The following is a 22,640-nucleotide window of genomic DNA, read 5'->3' as shown; positions in this document are numbered from 1 at the left end:
CCTGCCTTAGGTATTTATAACAACCTAACACACCATGGTAACTAATAAAACCTAAATTGGTCCAAAGGAGCGATCAATTCACAAGAACGTGCATGATAAGTTTCCTGTACTAATGTGCTGCTGTGGATTTCAGCTTTGATATAAAAAGATATCCCCTTATTATAAGGAAAATAAAGGCAGAAGTGGGGAAGAAGTGCACAATTTATCCAGACACACATAGCCAATGATAGCGGAAGGCAAGATATAGGAGTACTCACTCACAGGAAAGGTTCTCTGATAGAACAGCTGAACCAAGATGTTCCCTGAATGCAAGGAGTGATCAGATGAGCTCAACCTATTCCCTATAGAATCCCTGGGTTTCCATTAAAATCCTTGTGTAAAGTGATGCATATTGGGGCCAAAAATCTTAATTTCACATACAGTGGTACCTTGGTTCTCGAATGGCTTAGTTGTCAAACTAACTGGCTCCCAAACACCACAAACCCGGAAGTAAGTGTTCCGGTTTGTGAACGTTTTTCGTAAGCCGAACATCCGACGTGGCTTCCGTGGCTTCCGATTGGGTGGAGGAAGCTCCTGCAGCCAATTGGAAGCTATTCCTTGGTTTTTGAATGGTTTTGGGAGTCAAACAGACTCCTGGAACGGATTAAATTCAAGAACCAAGGTACTACTGTATATGTTCACAGGGTGTGAACTGTGACTTTGGGGTCCTGGTATAGTTCAGGGCTTATCTACACATACCCTTCCTCCAGGCATGATCCATGCTTTAAAGATCTGTGTCTGACCACCTCCCTTGTTTGCCCCAGAGCTTTCCCCATGAAAACCTGCTTTTTAAAGCTCAATCAGAGCTGTTTGCTCCTGGCAAGTTAAAGACCAATGCATGAAGTCAGGCAGGGGCCAATGTGGGCCTGGCTTAGTTGCACAAGGAGTGCATAGGGGGTCCAGGGATCAGCTATGCCCAAAGGCCCATACTGGCATATATATCACCTTTATGCACTACTCACGACCAAAAGTATTGACCTTTTTTAGCTCCTATTTTGCTTTGTCGTTTGTTCTACTACTGCTACAAGGATCTGAAGCCTTATACGCTTAACAAGCATCCCCCTTGGTTGGGTAGTGTCAGTGGCAATTAAATTCTCATTGAACGTTCAATCTGTAGGCAGCCCAGGATGCAGAGGTGTCAAACTTCACGGCAGAGCATTCAGTCTCCTGCAACAGCTGTGAAAGAAGGAAGGGGACTGGCCATGAAAAGAAAGCAGAACCCAGCCAAAGATTGCAGGTGGATTACAGGTGGTTTTGCCAGGAGTCCTGTATTATTTTTGCTAGTACTTTAAGCTCAATGAGGAATGTGGGTGAAACAGTTTGCCAGGACTCCATGCTTGTCTGTCCCTAGTCATGTTCACCACCAGTCCAAGCTAAGTTAGCTGCATCCTTCCATCTTGGAAAGTCAAAGGGATTACCCCTATTCTCCTGTTATAAGATATTCAAATATCCCATCCTCCCATTAGATCAATCAATCCCAGACACTAAAGGTCTGGTCCAACTTAAAAAGACCTGAGCATGCTTTTGCAGCATCTACACAACATCATCAAAATGATATTCCATATCCTGTCCACTCTAACAAATGAATCATGATTTACCTTTTTCCCCCCTTCCTGGTTTTTTTCTTCATTTTTAATCAGATTTTCTGCAGAAATTGTAAATCTGGATTAAATGAGGAAATAAACAGAGGCAGCATTTTGCTTAAGAGCACTAGAGGTGGGCAAATGTGTCGATTTCAGGCCCTCAGTTTCTCATTTTTCCACATTTCCATAGCAATTTATGATTTTTTTAAAGATAAGATTCTAATGAAAATTCATCTGCATTTTAGATTTCTCCTAATAAAGACACTTTAATGCTGTTTTGACTAATAAATGGTCTTTTGCAAAGCAAGTTCCCCTAATGTAATCCATTTTTGTATGTTATTTTCACTAATGTATGCATTTTCATGCTCACTTCCGCCCCAAACATGCATTGTTCATGCACATTGGTTGCTGGAACTGCATCGCAAAATTCAGAGAAGCAGAAATTTTGAATGAGAGCGGTGTTTCAGTTTGCATATTGTCTCAAGCAGTGAGAATTAGGTAGCTTCACATTAAAATGCAAACAAAACTGAATTACACCACTATCCCTCCAACTCCACAGTCATCTGCTGCGTGGAAGTTCCCTTCTTCTCATGCCACACTGTGGTGGGTGATCACGAGAGATTCAGAGGCCATCAGCTGTCCTTTCTGTCAGTCCTGGCCCGTCTTCTCAATTCTGACCAGCATTATAGAATTCCATAAAGACTCACCGTTGAGCGATGGACCAGCCTGCGTTGCTTGAACGGCTTCCTGCCCTTCCTTGTTTCGCTTTGACAAGTTCCCTATTCGACACCCGAAGTTTCAGTTTGTCCTTCAGGCATTGGCAATGCCATCATTTGTTACCCCAACTCAGATATATTTAGGGTTATGCAGGCTAAAATTAACATTCTCCCCCCCCTTGCTGCCCCCATGAGGATCAGCCTTTGTCTACCATTCCTCAGCTGCGATCCATCTTGCAGATGACACCCAGATTTGGAGGGAACAAAGGCAAACAAAAGAATGACCTTGAGAGACCAGAGGGAGGGCTGCAGAGGTCAAAAGGAAAGTTGGTCGGTAATAAACATGACATTTCCTGCCCCGGGAGAAGAAATAAGCAACAAAAGAGCAGAGGGGCAAACTGAGGGTGGTAGAGAGTGGAAGGGGGGGGTGCATTACTTGGCAGGCCTCCCCCTCCAGATTAAAGAGAGTTCGTGCTCATCTTGTCTCCATAAATTGCCCCCAATGTTGTGTTTTCATGTCAGGCAGCGGTACTGATGCCCCAGGGAAAAGAAGTTGAGACTGGATTGGCTGGTTGGGAGATGTCTACAAGAGGAGCTCTGCATTGAGAAGTGACACAGAAACGGCATGGAAATTATGCTCATCCGCTGGAGACACAACATGTCTGCATGTATCCTACAGTTCAGGAAAGAAAACCCATAATATGACTCCCCAAATCCCTGTCCTTCTTTGAAACAACATTTATAAAAATTAACTGTTCTTTCCACTGCAGAGCTACCGTATATACAGCAGCAGCAGCAGCAGCAGCAGCAGGATTCCACTGCCAGAGGCTTAGCATTTGGTAGTTGTCGCCATAAGGTAAATGCAATTGTATAGTCTGGCCTTAAACAGAAGCAGGATCCACTGAGTTCAGGGTACAGATTTACATGCACCTTGGAATAGCGTCATTCATGCTTCCTGGGCTTCTGAACCCCACACACATTGGAAGTGACTTCCTCTGGATGGTTCCGCTGTTAAAAATAAAACTCTTGGACAAGGCAGCAATGGGGAGTCAGCTAGGCCTGACATCTGCTGTGGGGTAACTCATGTTCCCGGTGTACTTTCTCTTGTTCTCGGCTGACGGTGTCACAATGGATTCATCTCCTCGGTTGCAGGTAGAAGATAACAAGTCCTGAGAAAGCATGCCGGCTTCCAAAGAAAATGGATTTCTCTCCCAACCTCACATTTCTTAGAGGATCAACCTGAGGGGTGATTCATAAGTCAATCTAGGGATCTCAGAGAACCCTGACAAAAGCGGGAAAGAAAGTCCGAATTGTTGCAGTTTGCACATTCTTTCATGGTCAGGGATGGAAATCAATCAAAAGAATTGGAACAGTATTTGTTAACATCATTGTTGTTGCTTTTAAGTCCTCAAACAATAAAAAGGAATGGTGTTTTAAAATATTGTTTTGATGTTTGCTTTACCTTGAAATGAATGTAAGTTATGGAAACAGTCATGAGTTACATTAAATAGCAGACAGTGAGACAAACAACGTAGTATTTGGCAGAAAACGAACTGAAGCGAAAGAGAAGCATCAGGATCTGATCTTGATTGAGAGCAGTGTGCTGAGGGTGAACATGAACAATTCCTGACTGAGAAAAACCATCTTTTTCTGCTATGAATAGGTTAGTGTATATGCCGCCCAAGTTTCAAACTCCACACCCAGCACTTTAAAAGACCGAATTCAAAATTTTAGAAAACTTTGAATCCTTGCAAATATTTCAACTCTTTGATGCAAGATAGAACAGAAAAACAGCAGCAGCGATTAGCCGGGTGCAACCTAAGATCTGAATCTGGGTTTTGGTGCAAAGCCAAACAGAGACAGAGAGAGAGAGAAGTGGTTTCTTTTCTCCACTGAGCTCTCTCACTTCCCTTTTCTTTTCGCCTGTCTGTGTTCTGTGGGAAAATAACTTTGCTGCTAAAACTGAAAGAAGAAATGTGTGATATGGTACGTTATACAGGAGCACATCTTTGGAATAATTTAGAGCAGTAGGCTTTGTGAGTTAATTTGCAGGTTAATTACATGGCTCAAGCTGCTTCTAACCACCGTGGAAAGATTATTCTTTAAAAAGTGATTATGGGAATTTAAAACCCGCACAGCAGTTCTATCCTGCTGGGGAAGGCGAGACGGGAAGGAACCATGATCAGTCTCCCAGCTCTTGCTCCTTGCATACTAAGTATCCCTTAAGGTCCTTCTAGGCTTTTCTGAACAATAAACTATTTGTTATCTCACTCTGTGTGGAGAAGGGTCTAGAGACCCTGGCATCTGTGAGCCCCACTATCAACTTAACTGGTATTCCCGTGTGATTGCTCCTGAGGAGTGTGGGACCAGATTAGGCTGCATGACAGAGTTGGTGAATATTTTTGCACCTTTTTAAGCTGATTAGCACTATGCTGGAAGAGGTTTCTCTTCTCCTAGCCCTGCTAGGAGCAAAATCACAACCCCTGCACTTTAGGGATCATTTTTCCTTACCATCACAGCGCTGCAATGAAGAGGAAAGCCCCATCTGCTTACCTTCCAAGGTCACTTCTTCTCCCTCTATCATAGCACCATCGCTAGGAGGTCCTGGCACTCTGGAAACAGGAAGGAGCACCTACTTCCTGTCTCCTGGACGGTAAGTGCTCCTAACAATGGCTCTATGAGAGCTGTCCAATAGCGCCAGAGGTGAAGCAACTTGGCAGACCAAATCCAGCCTGTGGGTTGGGAGTTTGCCGCTCCTGCTATCTGAGGAGCTTGACTACACAATCATAGTCCGCATAACCTTGAGAACCAAAAGTTCCTGTCTTCTCCATGTGAGTGTGGCATTTCAGGGTGTTTCTGTGAGCAGAAGCTGGTGATGGAGGCTCAAAAGCCCTCTGCAGTGGTTGCTCATGGGAAAAGGTAAAATGAGGCTGGCCAGACTTTTAGCCCCTCTTCTGACATTATGCCGCTTGTGCTGGAGGCTGAGGAGTTCATCTGTGAGTTCACCCCTTTCCCACCCACTCTTTCATGTTCCTAGTAGCCTCATTGGTAGCCTCATACCTGTCGTATCATCAGTCACTCAAAAGACAAGGAGAAAGATTGTCATTGGTAGCCACCAGTATGTTTACAACAAGGCTCCCTCCTCTTGGCTACAGCTCATGGGCAGTTGTGTTGCATATGCTCATCAGTGTTGAGCCTCATGTTGCCAAAACAGCAACACCCACACATGAGAGAGAGACTATCAATGGGGCAATGGAAAACTGCAAGGTTTACAAACAATCTTGGGGATTGTCCAGTAGCACCTTAGAGACCAACTAAGTTTGTTCTTGGTATGAGCTTTCGTGTGCATGCACACTTCTTCAGATACCATGCACATGAAAACTCATGCCAAGAACAAACTTAGCTGGTCTTTAAGGTGCTACGGGATAATTTTTTAAAATTTTTGATATATCTCTACTGCATCAGACCAACACGGCTACCTACCTGAATCTTGGGGATTGTTTGCTCAATGAGGACTGAGCTGCTGATGAGGAGAGCAGAAATGAAAAGTGGGGGGACGGACGGACTGGAATGGAGTGTCCTTGAAAAGTTCACAACTGGCCGAAACCCTGAACAGGACTCGTCCACACTACAACATTGGGTTGCAGATCCTATTTACCTCCGCTGTTGCCCAGCACAGGCCTTTCTTTCTAACCTGTTGTATGCTGGGAAATTCTGCCTGCAAGTATTTAACACCTGTGTGGTTGGGCTTTGTTATTCTATATAGACGTCCCACACACCCCACACCACACATACACTTACATGAGATCGACACACACAGCTGCATATATGCCCAGCACTGGGAAATGGAGAAATAATTTGATTCGAACCCGGATGTTGGAGAGTCCTAGTGGTTTGCAAGGAGACACACACACCCCGACGCTGAAGAAGACATCAGTGAGGGCAGAGGAAACCCAAAAAAGACTGGAGACACAGCAGGACTTCATTTCGGCTGCTCAGCCTCTCCATCTAACAGCTGGCATGGAGAGTAGCACAGCAGGAGCAGCTTTCCTGCACATCCTCCAGCCTCCTACCAGCCCCAGAACTTCAACTCTAGATATTTTGGTCTGGATTCGAGAGAGGGCAGAGGAGAGACCTGGTGACTAGAGCAAAATAGGGATCTGGAGGCTTTTTAGGTGGTGCTCCCCACTGTGATTTCACTTATGCACACTGGGGCCCAGAACATAACTCCTGCATAAGTGTGGGGGGGGGGTGTGCCTGTACTAGAATAATACAAAATGTGTGCAGATATATGGAGTCTGAAAAACTCTGGTTCTAGGTGCTTGTTTCACACAGGATTGAGGAAAGTACCCCAGAACCATGGAGTAATTCCAGTTGATTCAGCCAATAGCTCAATTGTCCCAGATTCTGTTGCACAGAGTGAGTAGGAGGTGGGAGAAGGAAGGACAGAGCAGGAGGGGAGGGGGCCTGTATTAGAAAGAGTATGAGAAAGAGTTCACTGCATCTGCTGCCTCATTCCCCCTGAGGTGAAAGAATTGGGAGAGGAACGAAATGAGAAAATGTCTCCTGCAATGATGTGGAAAATGGCAGAGAGGCAGGTCAGGTGTTACTATATATTTTTATATTCCCTCCCCAGCCCCTTTGCTAAGGCAGCCGAGGACTTGATTCTGCTCACTGGAGTGTGATGCTCCCCTCAGCACTACCATCCGCCAGCCCCGCAATGTATCACAAATCTTTGTGAACCGAAGAATTGCACTGCTGAATCAGGCCCATGGGCCGTCTAAGTCCAGCATCTTGTTCTCATGGGGCCAACCAGGTGCCTGTGGAAAACCCCCAGGCAAGACCTGGGGACAAGAGCATCCTTTTTCTAGCATCTGGTATTCAGAAATATACTGCCTCAGATTGCAGAGGCAGAACATAGACATTGTGGCTAGTATGCCTTATCCTCTTCTCTCAACACCCCTGCACTTGCACAGGGCTTCCTCTTTACCTACCAGTTTCTGCCCAGCTTTTGAGCATGTTAGCCAAAGCAGGCAGCTACACAGGAATGTCTTAGCCCACCTACAGCCAAAGTGTCCAGTCTACAACTTTCTGTGATGCTCTCTCTACCCTCAAAAAAATTGGCAAACTAAAGATTGCTTGAATTTCATGTAGTGACTCAATATAGTCTAAACTGTCAGTATTACAAATATGATGCGGTTAAGGGTGGTTTGTGCCCTAGTTTATCACTGGAAAGTTAGATACCAACTTTAGGCAATTACCTAAGGACTGATACAAACTATTCCCCTGAGGACAAGTTAGGTTTTTCAGTCACGAAGTGGCTGCCAACTCCATTGGGCCTTGGCCAGGCCACTCACTTTGGCAAGGAGATTTGTGCATATGTGTTGCCAACAGAGCAGTGGACTGAGACTGGTTCGCCCATACTGAGTGCTGAGCTGAGAGGGCACCGCAACAATGACGAACAATGGAAGGTGTTGCACAGGGCACTGAAGAAATTTTAAAGCTCATAATCCACCACTGGTCACCAATTCTGGTAACCTTGTTAGACTACTGTAATGCATTACACATGGGGCTGCCCCTGAAGGCTGCAGTTAGTTCACTATATAACTGCTAAACTGCAGTTATACAAATATATTGGGCCTTTATACAAATATATTGTGTGGCCTTATTTGGAATACTATATATCGTTCTGATCACCTTATCTTTTAAAGGGATATTGTAGAGTTGGAAAAGGATCAGAAAAAGGCAACAAAGATGATCAAGGGGATGGAGCAACCAAGGCCATCCCGTCCATGAGGCAGGTTGAGGCAGTTGCCTCAGGCAGCATAAGCCCAAGAGGTGGCGAAAAATTGGCACTGGCAGCAGTGCTGGCTTCTGGTGAAATCTCACCAAAACCCACTGTTGTCACTGCTGCTTCATTGATGCCAACCCAGGTAAGGGTGGTTTTGGCAAGGGTGGTGCAGCAGAACAGGGCGGCACCTCACCGTTTCACCTCAGGCAGCAAAACAAGATGGCTACCTCTGGGAACTCCCCTATGAGGAAAGATTGCAGCATTTGGGACCCTTAGTTGAGCAAAATGGCAAGTAAGTGGTGACATGACTGAAGTTTATAAAATTATGCCTGGCATAGAGAAAGTGGATAGATAAGAGTTTTCCTCCCTCTCATAACTTTGGAACTCATGCAAATCCAATGAAGTGGAATGTCAGAAGATTTAGGACAGAGAAAAGAAAGTACTTCTTCACACAGCACATAATTCAACTTTGGGACTCCCCCCCCCCCCGCCCGCCCGCCCGCCCCAGGAGGCAGTGATGGCCACCACATTAGATGGCTTTAAAAGAGGATTAGACAAATTTATGGAGGAGAAGGCCAGCGATGGCTACTAGCCATAGCAGAGGCCATGCTCTGCCTCCATGGACTGTGGAGGCAATGCTGTTCAATTAAGAGTCCGCTTCTTGTTCAACTACTAACATGCCTTCCCCCCCACAAAGCTGGGTGTTTTTTTCTGGGGGTGGGGGGATTCTTACTATGAGCAACTCCTAGCCACAGAAGAGGACACGTGACTTTCACTTTATCTGCAGGATACACACTAGTAAAATGGAGAAGAGTTGGTTCAGGAGGGTCCAATAGGAGGTAATTAGGAGTAATGGGGTGAAACTCAGTCTGAACATCAGGAACATTTCCAGAGTGAGAGGTTTATTAGACTGTGGAAGGCTGTCTCCCAAAGGAACAAAACCCAATGCTTCAGTGAACAAAGGAATGGTTTTCTGCATTGTAGGGACCAGTCCTGATTTAACCCACAGATGCTTTTTTTGCAACGTGAAGTACTATGGTTTCCCATCCCTCGGTTAATACTAATGTTAACCAGCATTATATAAGAGCACACATAATACATTTCGTATTCACATCTCCATACATCAAGTCAGTGCTGTGGTGCGTAGCAGCTCCCAGAACAAGGCACATACATAAATGCTCCATGATGGCTCACAGGACCAGAAAGCCAAAGATGTGTGAGTTTATCTATCATCAAAGCAGGTTTTTTTTTTCTGCCTGGAATAAGCTGTATTAAGGCTGGAGCCCCATAAGTCATTCTGGGGCACTTGTGGGCTCAGAGCCTACCCACTAACAGCTGGTTCAAGCTGGGGTATGAGATGGCCTAAGCATGAACAAACCTTCCTCCCAAAGCCTGCTTGTGTGAGAAAAGTTTCATCTGAGAATTAAGATGCAAAACAAAAGATACTGTACTGTCATTTTTTTCAGCTTGGCCTATTTTATTTTTTATCCTGGCTTTCCTCCCAGAAGCTGAAGGCCTCCACCCTGGATGGGCTTGCACTCCTCATGAAGGAGCAGGCTCATAGCTTGGGGATGCTTCTGGATCCACTTCTATCACTAGAAACTCAGGTAGCCTCAGCAGCTTGAAGCACCTTTCACCAAATGAAATTGAAACGACTACTGCAATCGTTCCTGGACCAGGAAAGCTTGGCCACGGCAGTTAATGTCTTGGTTACTTCAAGGCTGGATCCCTGCAACATGTTCTATGTGGGGCTTGCCTTGCGCTTGATTCAGAAGCTGCAGTTAGCGCAGAATGCTGCAGCACAATTGCTGAGGGAAGTGAGAGCTTGTCAGCAGAGAATGCCTGTGCTCAGAGACCTGCACTGGCTGCTGATTTGCTATTGGGCCAGGTTCCTATTACTGTACAAAGTCCTTAACAACTTGAGACCACTTCACCTGCCAGCTCGCTTTAGGCCACATGTGCCCACTTGACTGCTTCAATCTGTGGAACTGACACTGTTACAGGTGTCCCATTCTGCTCTTGTCACAAACCCATCTTTTAGTGTGGCTGCCTCTATACTTTGGAATAACTTGTCTACTGATACCAGACAGGTACCTTCACTGTACCTGCTGAAAACCATTTTTTGGTTAAACAAGCCTACCCAGATACATAGAATGCTGTTGTGTTTTTCGTTGGTTCTATTTTTTATTTATTTTTAATACAGTTGTTTCAATTGTTTTTCCAGTAATTTTATTGTTTTATTCTGTTTGTAAACCACTTTGGTGGGGTTTTACAATCAAGTGGTATATAAATTTCATGCTGTGAGTGCGGCTTTCATCATATGCAGAAGATACACCTCTTTACCCTGGTCTTTGAAACCTACATATTTTTCAGGCTCACCCTATTCTTCTGATTCTAAATTATTTCTAACTGATTTTCATATTGTATTTTTACATTGTCGTAACTCAGCCTGGGACCTTATGGTGAAAGGCAGGTAAGAAATCTAATAAATCAGCAGCAGTATCTTGTTTTGTCTGGAGTAAACCTGGGAAAGTTTATTGCAATCCTAAGTGTGCAGGTGAATGAGCTCTTGATGTAATTGGGTTTCCATAAGTGTGCTGATTTCAAACTCCTGTCTGAACCTTTTTAAAACTCTTGTAGAGAAATGTGATGCTGGAAGCATCCCTTAGATTTATATTTAAGGCTAACATTTAAAGCTCTAGGGAGAAATACTTTCACAAAGGGGACTGACAGTTCAGCTTTGTCTTATGCAGCGAGATGCTGTCTGTGCATAGGCAGAAACTGGTTATGCTGTTATAAAAGGCTGCATTGTAAAAATAAAATAAAAAGACTTATGGGGGGACAATCCTTAAATCATATAACATGTGTTTTGTTAAACGTGTGTAAATTAATGCAAATTTACACAATGCTAAAAGCGGCAGTCTAGACTTAGAGCCCTGATTGTTGTATTGTATTGCCTTGGCAATTATGGCACCCATTGTGGGTGTGAGTAATGCTGGACTCAAGCAAGCAAGTTCAGCATTGTTTTTTAATCAGTACTGTCATGTAGTAGGACTGCCGATTATTTGCTACAATTCTGCAAGAAGAATCAATGGGCTCGCTAAAGTTGCAATGTATTGCACACTTACCTTTAAGAGTAGGTTCTAATAAATACAGAACTAAAGCCCACAAAAACAGGCATAGGATTGCATATATCCCATTGTATATATGTCTGTCTCTTTTTTGGAAGAGTCAAATAGGCAGGGTTGCCTCAGAGCAATTACTGAAAGAATATTAATTTCTACTTGGTACATTTTATATTGCCATGGGGGCGGAAATCATTTTGCCAACATCCATGCGAAAGGTCCTTTTTTAAAAAAAACAAACCCAAAAACTTTCAGTCAGCTAAATCCTTCAATCATGTCCGGATCTTGGAGGGGGGGGCGGATACGGATAGATAGAAATTTTGATTTATTGGTTAACAATCCTCAGTTGATGAGCGATCATTAGTTTTCACCTTTCCCCAAAGATCATATTCCATTCATCATACGCATTGCAGATTGACAAACAAATACTAAATAAAATCAAAATTAATGATGGATATGATAGATTTAGGAGGGTAAATCATTCTGGGACTTCTGTCGAGCATGTTTGCAGGGCGGAGAGGCTGTTTTAGGCCATTCACTTCAGCTCCTCCTGGCTACTGGTGAACTAAAAATTTGCTTCAGACCATTACTTCTCCCACAGTGGTTCACTCACTCTGTTTTGAGCCGTTAACAGCAGGCCGGCACAGAAATCGCCCCATCGCTTTATTTCCATGCCAAAGTATGCTTCAGCTGCTTAACTTCTGCAAGTTGAGCTGTTGTTAAACTCACAGGGGAGGAACAAGCAAAAAACCCAAAAACCTGGCTTCCCTGTTTCCCAGGGGCTGGCAGAGAGGATTCATAAGCCATCTACACTCTTGCACTGCTTACTGAGCCCGATTTGGAGCCTAATTTCAAAGTATTCTAAAGCCCACATTTATCTCATTGTCAGGAAATGTTTGTGCCTATTCTTCCTCTAATATTCCTTGGATTATTTACCAATTCCTCTTAATTATACCCACAAGTAGGACATTAAAGAATCATGCTCCTTTGTTGATGTTTGCATCCTGCAGATATTTGTAGACTGCGATATCCCCCTTTAGTTGGCATTACTTATTATCTGTGTAGTTCAGTGTTTTAATCTTTGTTACATAAGCCACTCTCTCGAGCTTCTCTAGGGCAGCAGCAGCAGCTGGAAGGGGACTGAGCAGGGGGGGTGTCGTGGGGGGGGGGAGATGGACAGAGCTCCACAGGCTGCCAGCACCACAGGGCAAGACTGTAGAGGGTGTACAAAAATGTGTGTGTGCACAAGGGCCTATCACATTCTGCACATATACAAAAGTTTCCTATGCACATGGACTAAATAATAAGCCATACCAAATTGCTACAAGAGCAGCTAACTTTTTTAAAATGCTGCCATTGACATTTATTTTCAGTAGTTCACTGTTCACTGTCTTGAACATCCATCTTCTCTGATGCAGTGATTTTGACAGCTGCATATACTGGCCACATGTTTGCTCAAGGTGTGCTAAAGTATTTATATTTGAGATCCAGTGAGCAGAGTGTTGGACTATAACCAGTGGAAGGAGAGAGATTAAATCCCAATTTAGGGTGCTGAGCTCCCTGTTCCACCCACCAAAGGTGCAGATTGGCAGAAGTATTGCCAGTGGCCTTCCTAGCAGCAGTAACTCATCAAAGCCTAGATAGGGGGCCTTCTGGGGGTGGCAAGGGGCTGAGATAGCCTGGGATTTGCTGAATCACTTGACTACATAGGGTGTGATCTGAGCTTAGATGCTATGCTTGCCACACACACCACTCACAAGGTGGAAGCAACAGGACTGGGTGACCTTGGACCCTTGACTATCGTTCCGCTTAGCCTGCCTCATAAGGAGAAAGTGTGGGAAATTGCAGTCAACTATAACTAGCAAGCATGGGGCTAGTTAATGCATGAAGGGGTTAAGACCACAACATTGTATTCCTAGACTAGACTCAGGTCACATCACCTCACCTCCAGCAAAGAAGGGAATAAAGCTTCTTTGTTCACTCTCTTCCACAATGTGAAATCAACTAGGCATGTCTGGACTGCTTCAAGCCCAGATTATGTGCTCAGAAGTATTTTTCTGTATTTTGTACCCCAAGAATTTTCTTCCTGTGTCCTTCTTGCTGCTGCATGGAATAACACATGAATCTGACCTTTGAAGTTTGTAAGTAATGCATGTAAACTTACTAAATGGTGTGGTCTGTTCATTGCAAGAGGGGTAGAAACAGGGAAGCACTGTAAGCAGACCAAATGGGATATTAAAGAGGTCTAACAACCTATATTCCTAGTTCTTCACTGCGCTGCATTATTCTGCTATTTTAATACTCTGCTGAGGACTTTCTCTTGCTGGACTGTCTGTTTAGCCTTGCACTTTGGATCTAGGGATCCAGCCAATTCTTTTCTTAATTACCCCACACATGTGATCTGTCTTATTTATTTTTCTCCCCACAGAAAGGGTGTGGGGAAGAACCATAAACACTGCCTTGAGCTCTTTGGAGGAAAGCTGGGAAATACATGTAATAAATAAATTACTTCTCTGTAGCAATATTGTTTTAGTAGCCACTGTGTATACAGTGCATTCTTACTCCTATATTACCTTGAGCATTTGCAACTTTGGTTCTTCAGTCTTTCTTCCAAGTTGTCACTTGAATGCAACTGAAATATAGAACTGTGATTCCTGTATTGGGGGAGGTTGGACCCTACAAGTCCATGATTCTTTGATATATATACTTGATTAGCTACATGACCTAGAATTGTACATAGAGTGGGTTATTCTGGCCAAAAGCCCAGCCAAATTTAAGACAATATACTTATTTTTTGGCATTGACCGCACCTGGCAGTGTCCATTGCTGGGAAAGTCTGTATGAGCCACTCCAAGCTTTACTGCTGATATCACAGTGTCTGACTAATAATGTGCTACCTACTGGAAGGCTGTTAAGACCACATATGCACAGGGTGTCCATAGACTGTAGCTATAGCTACAACATTCAGTGGTTGAGATGTGAATGTCTTCTTCAGGGATGCCTGTTCCAGTGTCCTCCTTGTGAAGACCAGGCTACAGCCAAGGACCATGCAATCTGGGCTTTAACCATATTCCATCAAACCTGTAAAAAGCATACCCATTTCAGTTCCCCAGTGTGCCACACTGCATACACCTGAGAGGAAGTCCCATTGAACTCAATAGGACTATTGAATAGACTTTTAGTGACTCACACTTTTAGTGGATTGAGACTGGACTGTTTATCAGCTGGACACACTGACTCCAACCCTTTAAATGCATGATTGACGAAAAAGTCTTACAAAATTTTTTGAATACATATAACAGCAACTAAAACAACAGAATTAAAGAGAAAGAATTCTAACTAAAAATAGATCAAAATGTTAATGTTTCTTGGGGCAGGGGAGGAATAGTTATACCACTCCACTGGGATAGAGGCCATTGCTATCAGGAAGAAAAGAAGGCTTTAAATAATTAAACGGTGTCCCTGGGCCTGTGTAGAATGACTGAATATCCGTTCTTCTGTTTTCAATCAGATAAGTAGGAAGATCAAGAAGTATACAGGACAAGAAGAAGAAAAGGAAGCAAGAGACAGGAAGAAGGGGAAGGGTGTGAGCGTGTGCGCATGGCTGTGTGTTAGCCTGGCGAAACATGTATTTTTCGCTCTATAGGACGCACTTTTTCCCCTCCAAAAATGAAGGGGAAATGTGTGTGCGTCCTATGGGGCGAATGCAGGCTTTCGCTGAAGCCTGGAAAGCGAGAGGGGTCGGTGCGCACCGACCCCTCTCGCTCTCCAGGCTTCAGGAGAGCCGCAGCGCCAGCCCCACAAGGTCGGGGGACAGCGGGGAGGCGGAACGCCGCCATCCCACTGTCTCCCGATGTGGTTTGGAGGCTGATGGCGGGGAGACGCGTGCTTCTCCCCGCCGCCAGCCCCGCAAGCTCCGGGAACAGCTGGGAGGCGCAGCGCGTCTTCCCGCTGTCCCCGGACCTGGTATGCAGGCGGGCGGCGGGGAGAAGAGCGCTTCTCCCCGCTGCCTGCCCCGCAAGCTCCGGGGACAGCTGGAGACAGATTTCATATTAGGAATGTGGCCTATATTCCCTGGCAGCTTATACTGAGACCAATACAGTACATAGTGCACCTCATGTCATCTGTGCCCTTCATTTACCCAACAGAAGAAATCGAGTACTGTTTTGCTCAATGTGTACTCTTGTATACTTTTGTAGCAATAAGTACTATTAAGTGTCATATTGTGTCAATAGCTATTTTTGTTTGCTTTAGGTTTGAACTTGAATCCATTTGATCAGTTTTAGAGCTTTTGCTGCCTAAAATTATTTTTGATCTCCAAGATTCTAAATTCTATAAAGACATAGATTCAGGCATATCCTGAACTCAATTTAAGAAACATGTGCATGCTCTCCTCCCTTGCCCCTCCTTCTACTGTGTACCAGCTTCTGCATTTGAATCACGTTTTGTTTATATCACAGTTTCCTGTTACACGTGAGCCACAAAACTGTGGTTTAATTAACCATGGCTTACGAATGATGATAGGAAACTAGCCAAGTTCATTATGCCTGAGCTGGCTTTATGAGTCTGATGGACTTTAGTCCAGTAGAGAACACGTTCAGAAAAGTAATCCTAACCTCACACAGACACTTACTGGTTAATATACTGCAACCAAACAATGCACAATAGCAGCTTGAGATGCTGGAACAGAAGAAGACTGCTGCCTCCAATTAGAACTGCAGGGAGACTTTAAAAGGCCTTAATAGATTCCCCCCAAATTGGAATTTGGCTGGAACACTGGTGCTAATGATGTTCTACTTGCAAATAGTGCCATTGGGCTTTTGAGACACCAAACAACTGGGTTCTTGCTTAGAACTGTATTTCACATGTAATGCAATCAGGCTGCATACAGATTACCAGCTTAAAATGAAGCCAAGCCATTCGTTTTCCCAGTTTGGATCAAAACTGGTTTGAGGGGAAATCCATCAATTCAAGGTGCTGAGTGGCTGGGACAACCCAGTCAGATGGGTGGGATATTATTATTATTATTATTATTATCATCATCATTATCATTGACGTCCCTATCTTCACTGGAAAAATGTTGGAGAGTATGGCTCCTGTTTTGAGAATGCTACATGGATGGATAGAGCTTATGAGTCAACGTCTCCCCTACCTTTCATTTCATTCCATCAATGAAGCCACGATTGGCCCACCTATGAGGGAAGGTGAGGCGACCACATCAGGTTGCTTGCCTTAGGTGCCAAAATGTATTGGGACTGGCCCTGAACAAAGCAACAAGTAAATTCCTCCTCTTATCTTGCTTGTTGTACATCTCTGCATGCAAAAATAATGAAGGGAGCTAGAGAACCGCCTTGTTCCATGGCCTCTTCACTGCTATGCAAGTCCATGGAAGTGTGACCATATGAACACACCATCACAAATGTGTCTGGCACAGCCTCTTCTCCTGAAGAGAGGCTGTTCTAGCTGCTGCCGGCCTGCCATAGGGAAGGCAGGCTACCTACTGTTCCAAACATATGTCCCTCTCTGAACAGCCCTATTCAGCAAAACAAGAGGTTGCATAGACATTTCTAATAAGCACACACGCTAAGCTTTGCCAATCCCAAAGCCCGAGAATGCCTTATGTGTGGCCTAGACATTTCCAGGTTAGTAGTAATAAACAAACCCACCACAAATACACCCCTATTGTTAACAAGTGATCCTTATTCACAAGAGCAGAGAATCATCCACAGATTTGGGATAAAAGCAGAGTGCGATGCTCTCAGAGTAAATTTTTTTCATTTGAAGTATAAGGGCTTTCTCGCTTTCTCTTACTACCCCAGGGCAGGAGAGAACCTTATTATTTTTAATTACTAGTACTACCCACTGATTAAAGATTGATTAACTAGCTGCTTTTTAACTAATTAAAAAGTTGATTGGTTTAATCATATTTTCATAATACCAAAAACCTCAATATACACACATTTTACTGATAAGAAAGTAGGCATGAGATAACTTACAGCAAAGTAAACAAAATCTGTTACTCATTGTTAGAAGGAAAACTCTATTTATAAAACTACCATTTTATGGCAGCACACCAGAACCAGAACTGAGCAAAATAATAATAAAGTGTGCCTTTAACTTCCAGCCCCTGTTTTTTAAATTTGCCCTGAGTGATTAAAATAGTCCTTCACCAATTATTCCCCCGAGCTGATTAAGCAACCCAGTTAAGCCAATTAAAGCTGACAGCCCTCTTAATTATTGTTTGGACAACTGGATGTTCATTTCATAGAAGCTGCCAATATTTTGCCTTTAATTTCTGTTCCAAAATGGAGCAAAATATTAAAATGTCAGACACTCAAATGTCTGGGTAAATGATGCCCAAATGTTCCTTATTTGGGAATGGCAAAATATTCTGACTTAACTGCTAAGAGTTTTGAGGTGTGGGGATGAGGAAGCATGCTATTTTCACTTGTTTAATAGAAAGATTTAACAAACAACACTCTGCAAGAAAGCAAAAATGTGAATGTTAAAATGTCTCTAGAAGGGAAACGTTTTTTTAAAAAAAAACAACTAATGTTAGAATTAGCAGTTGTGTGATCCTACCAAAATCCTATTGTTGGGCTAAATAACTGATGAAGAAGAAGAAAACAGGTTCACATAGTCATACAGTGTTTTTACCCAAATAAATTAAAGCTTGACAAGTCAGCCTTAAGGAAACTAGAAGAGGGAAACCCACAGATTCCCTTTGCCGATATGCTATGTAAGTAACTCTGGGGCCTGCGGAGCGAAGAAGAGGAACATGTAGAGGAAACTTCAGTCTGCCAAATTTATCTAGCTAACTCCCAAGATTTGAGAAATGAAGACAATATCACTAAACTGAGAAATCTGAGCTGATCTTGGCATAACATATAGATTAGTAGGAATATTCATCAACCAATATTCTGCATTGCACCATCAGTGCTACACTGCAGCTTTCCTAAGAAGTGGAAGTGAAGAATGACATCTTGAAACTGGCTGGGGAATGTTAGGTCAGCAGAATGTAATGAAACAAGAGCTATTAATCCCCATGCTTCAGGGTATATAGACTGATTACCAGCTGGAATCAGAGAGAAATGTGCCCCTGTAGTGTAGTATTGTACAGTGAAATGTAGGATGAGAAGCCTTCCATTGAGCCTTCAGGAACAAGCTATGGATAGAGGCAGGATAACAAAACCAATGGGCCATTGATCCACAGATCCACTGCCAGCCTTATATTTTAATGGTCCCACTGGAATCTGGCAAGGGCATGTGGAAGGGCATGTATATCCTTGTGGGGTGGGAGAACACGTAATGAGCTACCAACCACAACTGAGCTACCATTAATGAGCTACCAATCACATTTGAAAGAGTTTGGATTTGGATTTGATATCCCGCTTTATCACTACCTGAAGGAGTCTCAAAGCGGCTAACATTCTCCTTTCCCTTCCTCCCCCACAACAAACACTCTGTGAGGTGAGTGGGGCTGAGAGACTTCAAAGAAGTGTGACAGGCCCAAGGTCACCCAGCAGCTGCATGTGGAGGAGCGGGGAAGCGAACCCGGTTCCCCAGATTACGAGACTACCACTCTTAACCACTACACCACACTGGCTCTCAGATGGCTGCCCAGCATGTTCTTGTAAGATGGTTGCCCAGCATGTTCTTGGGCTATTAAGAACATATTTGAAAAAGTGGGCTTTGGAAGTGAATGATCTGCATGCTTTGTTTGTGGGGAAAGGTACAAGAACTGCTTTCACACTAGGTTGATTTGAGACTGCCAATCTTTCAATCAATTTCTGTTCCTATGGCATTGTTATGAAATGAATTGCAGTGGGTGATTCTTAGCCTGCGTAAGCAACACTGTTTACTCCAATGCAGTCTCACTGCTGGCACTTGAAGCTGAGGACACATGACATTACCTGCAATCCATCTGTTTCCTGTACTTTCTTGAGAAATGCTGCTGATTGATTTGTTTTCCCTCAAAACAGTTTCCACCTGATTTGAAAATGTAAGCCGTGGTTAAGCTGAGGGGGTGTACATCCGAGACAGTTTTTGCACATGTGCAGGTGACCGTTTAACTGCGTATCAGTTCTTCCTGCTACCTTGTCATCATCCTTGGGTTGGTTATTGTAATAGTGTAGTTGTATCCTTATTTCTTCAGCTGTGAGGAGCTTTAGATACATTTGTGTGGGAAAAACACACACACACACACACACACACACACACACACACACGCATGACGGTGATAGTGATGATGATGGTGGTATGAAGAGGAAGAAGGAAGAAATTGTTTTATTGGTTTGCCCAGAAAAAGCGACAGGCAGCAAGAAAGCTCTACATGACTTCACTCAGAAGTCAAAATAATGGTGCAAATATATTGGCTGCCTCTTGAAGGAAAAATAAATGCAATAAATGTTTTAACTGAAAGCAAGCAGAATTGTAGAAAACAGCTGAGTAAGACTGAATTCATGCCTGCCACTTACAGCTCTCTTGAGTATTTATTCTGCTTTTGGTGTACATATGTGAAAAACAGAAATGCAATTTTAAATGTGCTAGTATCAGGTCTTAAAATGATTGATTAGAGCAGTGGTTTTCAACCAGTGTGCTGTGGCACCCTGGGGTGCCTTGAATGATGGTCAGGGGTGCTTCAGGCAACCCTGGTCTCCATCCCTCTTTCCTTCCCTCCTTCTTCTGATGCCCTCTTGCATTCTGCCTCCCAAAGGCTTGCACAGCTGTTTGTTACAGCAGCTCTGTCTACAAGCTCTCTGTGTGAATGGTGCCTTTGGGGCTGGCCAGGGGGTGCTTCCCAGGCCCCTATGGGGCAGTGTCAGGAGGCACCTCTCTTTGGAGGGGGCAACTGAGAGACCAGGGGCAGCAGCAGCAGCTGCCCAGAGGACCCCCAAAGAGAGGGGAGTGGAGAGGAGGCTAAGGGAATACTCCACAAGGGAAGGTGTTCAAAAAAGGGTGAGAGGCTGCCAGCTCTGCAGGCAAGGGGTGCCATAACTGGGCTCCTGAGCCCCACAGGGGTGCCACAGAAAGAATGTAGTTGGTCAAGGGAACCGTGGGCTCAAAAAGGTTGAAAACCTCTGGGTTAGAGGACTGAAACTCCTCTTTTGGTCATGCGGGAAGATGGATTTACAATCCCGTTTCAATTTTATGCATGTTTGGTATCACCTGCGAACATATATATTCTACTTGAATCCCATTTTCTGGGATTCCATTTTCTGGGGTCATCATAGGCATGTGTGCAGGCCTTTTTTCACAATTTAACCTCCCGAATGCCCCTTACAGAAATGGCGGGGAAACCTTGTTTTGTTGAAGCTAATGGTTGAAGGAAATTCCTATCAGTTCCATTGGTGTGGAGAAAATGACATTCCTTCACTTTGAGGGGCTTCCAGGAGGAGCTTAATATCATAAACAAACTGAGATATTGTTTATTGGCCAGTGGTGGTTGTGGGTTTGTATGGTTTTTTTATATTATTGGATTCCTCCACCCCAGTCCCCCTGCCCCCGCCAAAGGTAAATCTGGATTAATTTGGGAGGGGCACAGAGAGACATTTTGATGAACATTGTGTGGACGGCACACACACAAAAATCCCACATGAAGAGCACAACACTCATTTGGAAGCACCCACTGTTCTCTGCCTCAGTTGCTGATTCTGATCCAAAGAGGGGAGGAGGAATTTTTACTTTTGCTTCCCTTCAAAAGGATGTATGGTGTGCATTGTCACTGGCAACACTGGTGAAACTGACATTTGTTCCTTCCCTGACTTTATCCTTCTCACCAGAGAGCAAGGTGCGGGAGTGAAGGCAGGTAAGAAATATGCCTGTGAGATACATCCAAACTGAGTTGCAGGGTAGTATCATCTGAAATATGTACGTGGGGGTGAGTGATGTCTGCTCCACCACCTCTTGCAGGTAGTCTAGTGACATCTGAAAATGGAAAAAGCATACTTAGCTTGTGAACAATAGTACTGCACATTATCTGTAGCAAGGGGAGATTTCCTAGTGGAAGTTAAAAGCCATATGTTCTTCTAGCCTTGGGGTGGGTTCACTAGTCTCTGGTTTGCACCTCTCTACTGAGTCAAACGGAGGACGCGGGTGGCGCTGTGGGTTAAACCACAGAGCCTAGGATTTGCCAATCAGAAGGTCAGTGGTTCGAATCCCTGCAATGGGGTGAGCTCCCGTTGCTCAGTCCCTGCTCCTGCCAACCTAGCAGTTCGAAAGCACGTCAAAGTGCAAGTAGATAAATGGGTACCGCTCTAGCGGGAAGGTAAACGGTGTTTCTGTGTGCTACTCTGGTTCACCAGAAGCGGCTTAGTCATGCTGGCCACATGACCCAGAAGCTGTACGCCGGCTCCCTCGGCCAATAAAGCGAGATGAGCGCCGCAACCCCAGAGTCGGTCACGACTGGACCTAATGGTCAGGGGTCCCTTTACCTTTACTGAGCCAAACACAGAATTCCTCAAACTCTGAATAGGGCCATCATACAGGCTTACAGAAGAGAAGGCATCTTGGGGAGGCCCAGCCAGTTTCCAGCATCAACAGAATGCTGCAGTAAATACCATTCCTCTTCCTCTTCCTCCCCTACTTCTTCCGCTCTCCTGGGACTTGAGGTGAAGCAATGAATTTCTTCTCTAAACTCTCGTGTTGAATTCTCTTGCTCTACATTATTCAGTGTTTCTTAGCTGCGGTAACTGCTGAGATTCACAGAAGCATTTTAGCACTTTCTGCAGAAATAGGTGCTTCTCAGGGGAGCGAAGTACTTCCTCTCTACTCTCGCAGGTAGGAAGTGTGTTCAGATAAGTAAATGCTGCCTTAAAACATGGCCATCAGGTGACCAGATGGCTCCTCACGGGCTTCCATGTGCCCCATGGTAGGTTTATTAGCAGCCACCACATGATAGTAAGATCATGTGTATTATGCCTAGAGTAAGACGAAAATCAAGAATTAAAGCCAAAGCATATTGGTATTTTTGCTTTAAGTCTATGTCGCCTTTAGTGACATAGACTCATCATATAGCTAGATGAGGGAACTTGGTGCAATCTTTGCCTGGCTGAAGTCTGTTAACTTAATCTGCTGTACTCCACAAAATAAACCCAGTTATACTATAACCATCCTGTGTCTAACATGAATATAAACACATTCAAGTATATGTGAACAGAATACAGAATCACAAAATATCCAGGCTATGGCCATTGTATATAAAACAGTAAGTTCTCCAAATAATGTAGATAGCAATTGACGAGATCACCATGATTGTATTGTGTTTCATACTTCTTCAGAAACAAATTGGGTCATTATTCATGGATAGCAGACATTAATCCCCTTATTGACTCAAATGTCTTTCAAAACTTTTTCTTCCTTTCAGGAACATGTTAATCCTGTAAAT

At 44.0% G+C, this 22,640-nt stretch overlaps 1 long non-coding RNA gene across 1 annotated transcript; it reads left to right on the top strand.

The window, feature by feature from the left end:
• The first annotated feature begins 6,874 nt into the window (after nt 1-6,874).
• LOC308595473 lies at nt 6,875-14,860 on the top strand. The gene is made up of 3 exons (XR_014012054.1): nt 6,875-6,936; nt 13,683-13,747; nt 14,766-14,860. It is a non-coding gene; the product is annotated as an uncharacterized lncRNA (long non-coding RNA).
• Nucleotides 14,861-22,640: the final 7,780 nt, after the last annotated feature.

This window comes from Podarcis bocagei (genome assembly GCF_964188305.1).
Source record: "Podarcis bocagei genome assembly, chromosome: 10".
Classification (NCBI taxonomy): domain Eukaryota; kingdom Metazoa; phylum Chordata; class Lepidosauria; order Squamata; family Lacertidae; genus Podarcis; species Podarcis bocagei.
This window is presented reverse-complemented; position numbering and strand designations above follow the sequence as displayed.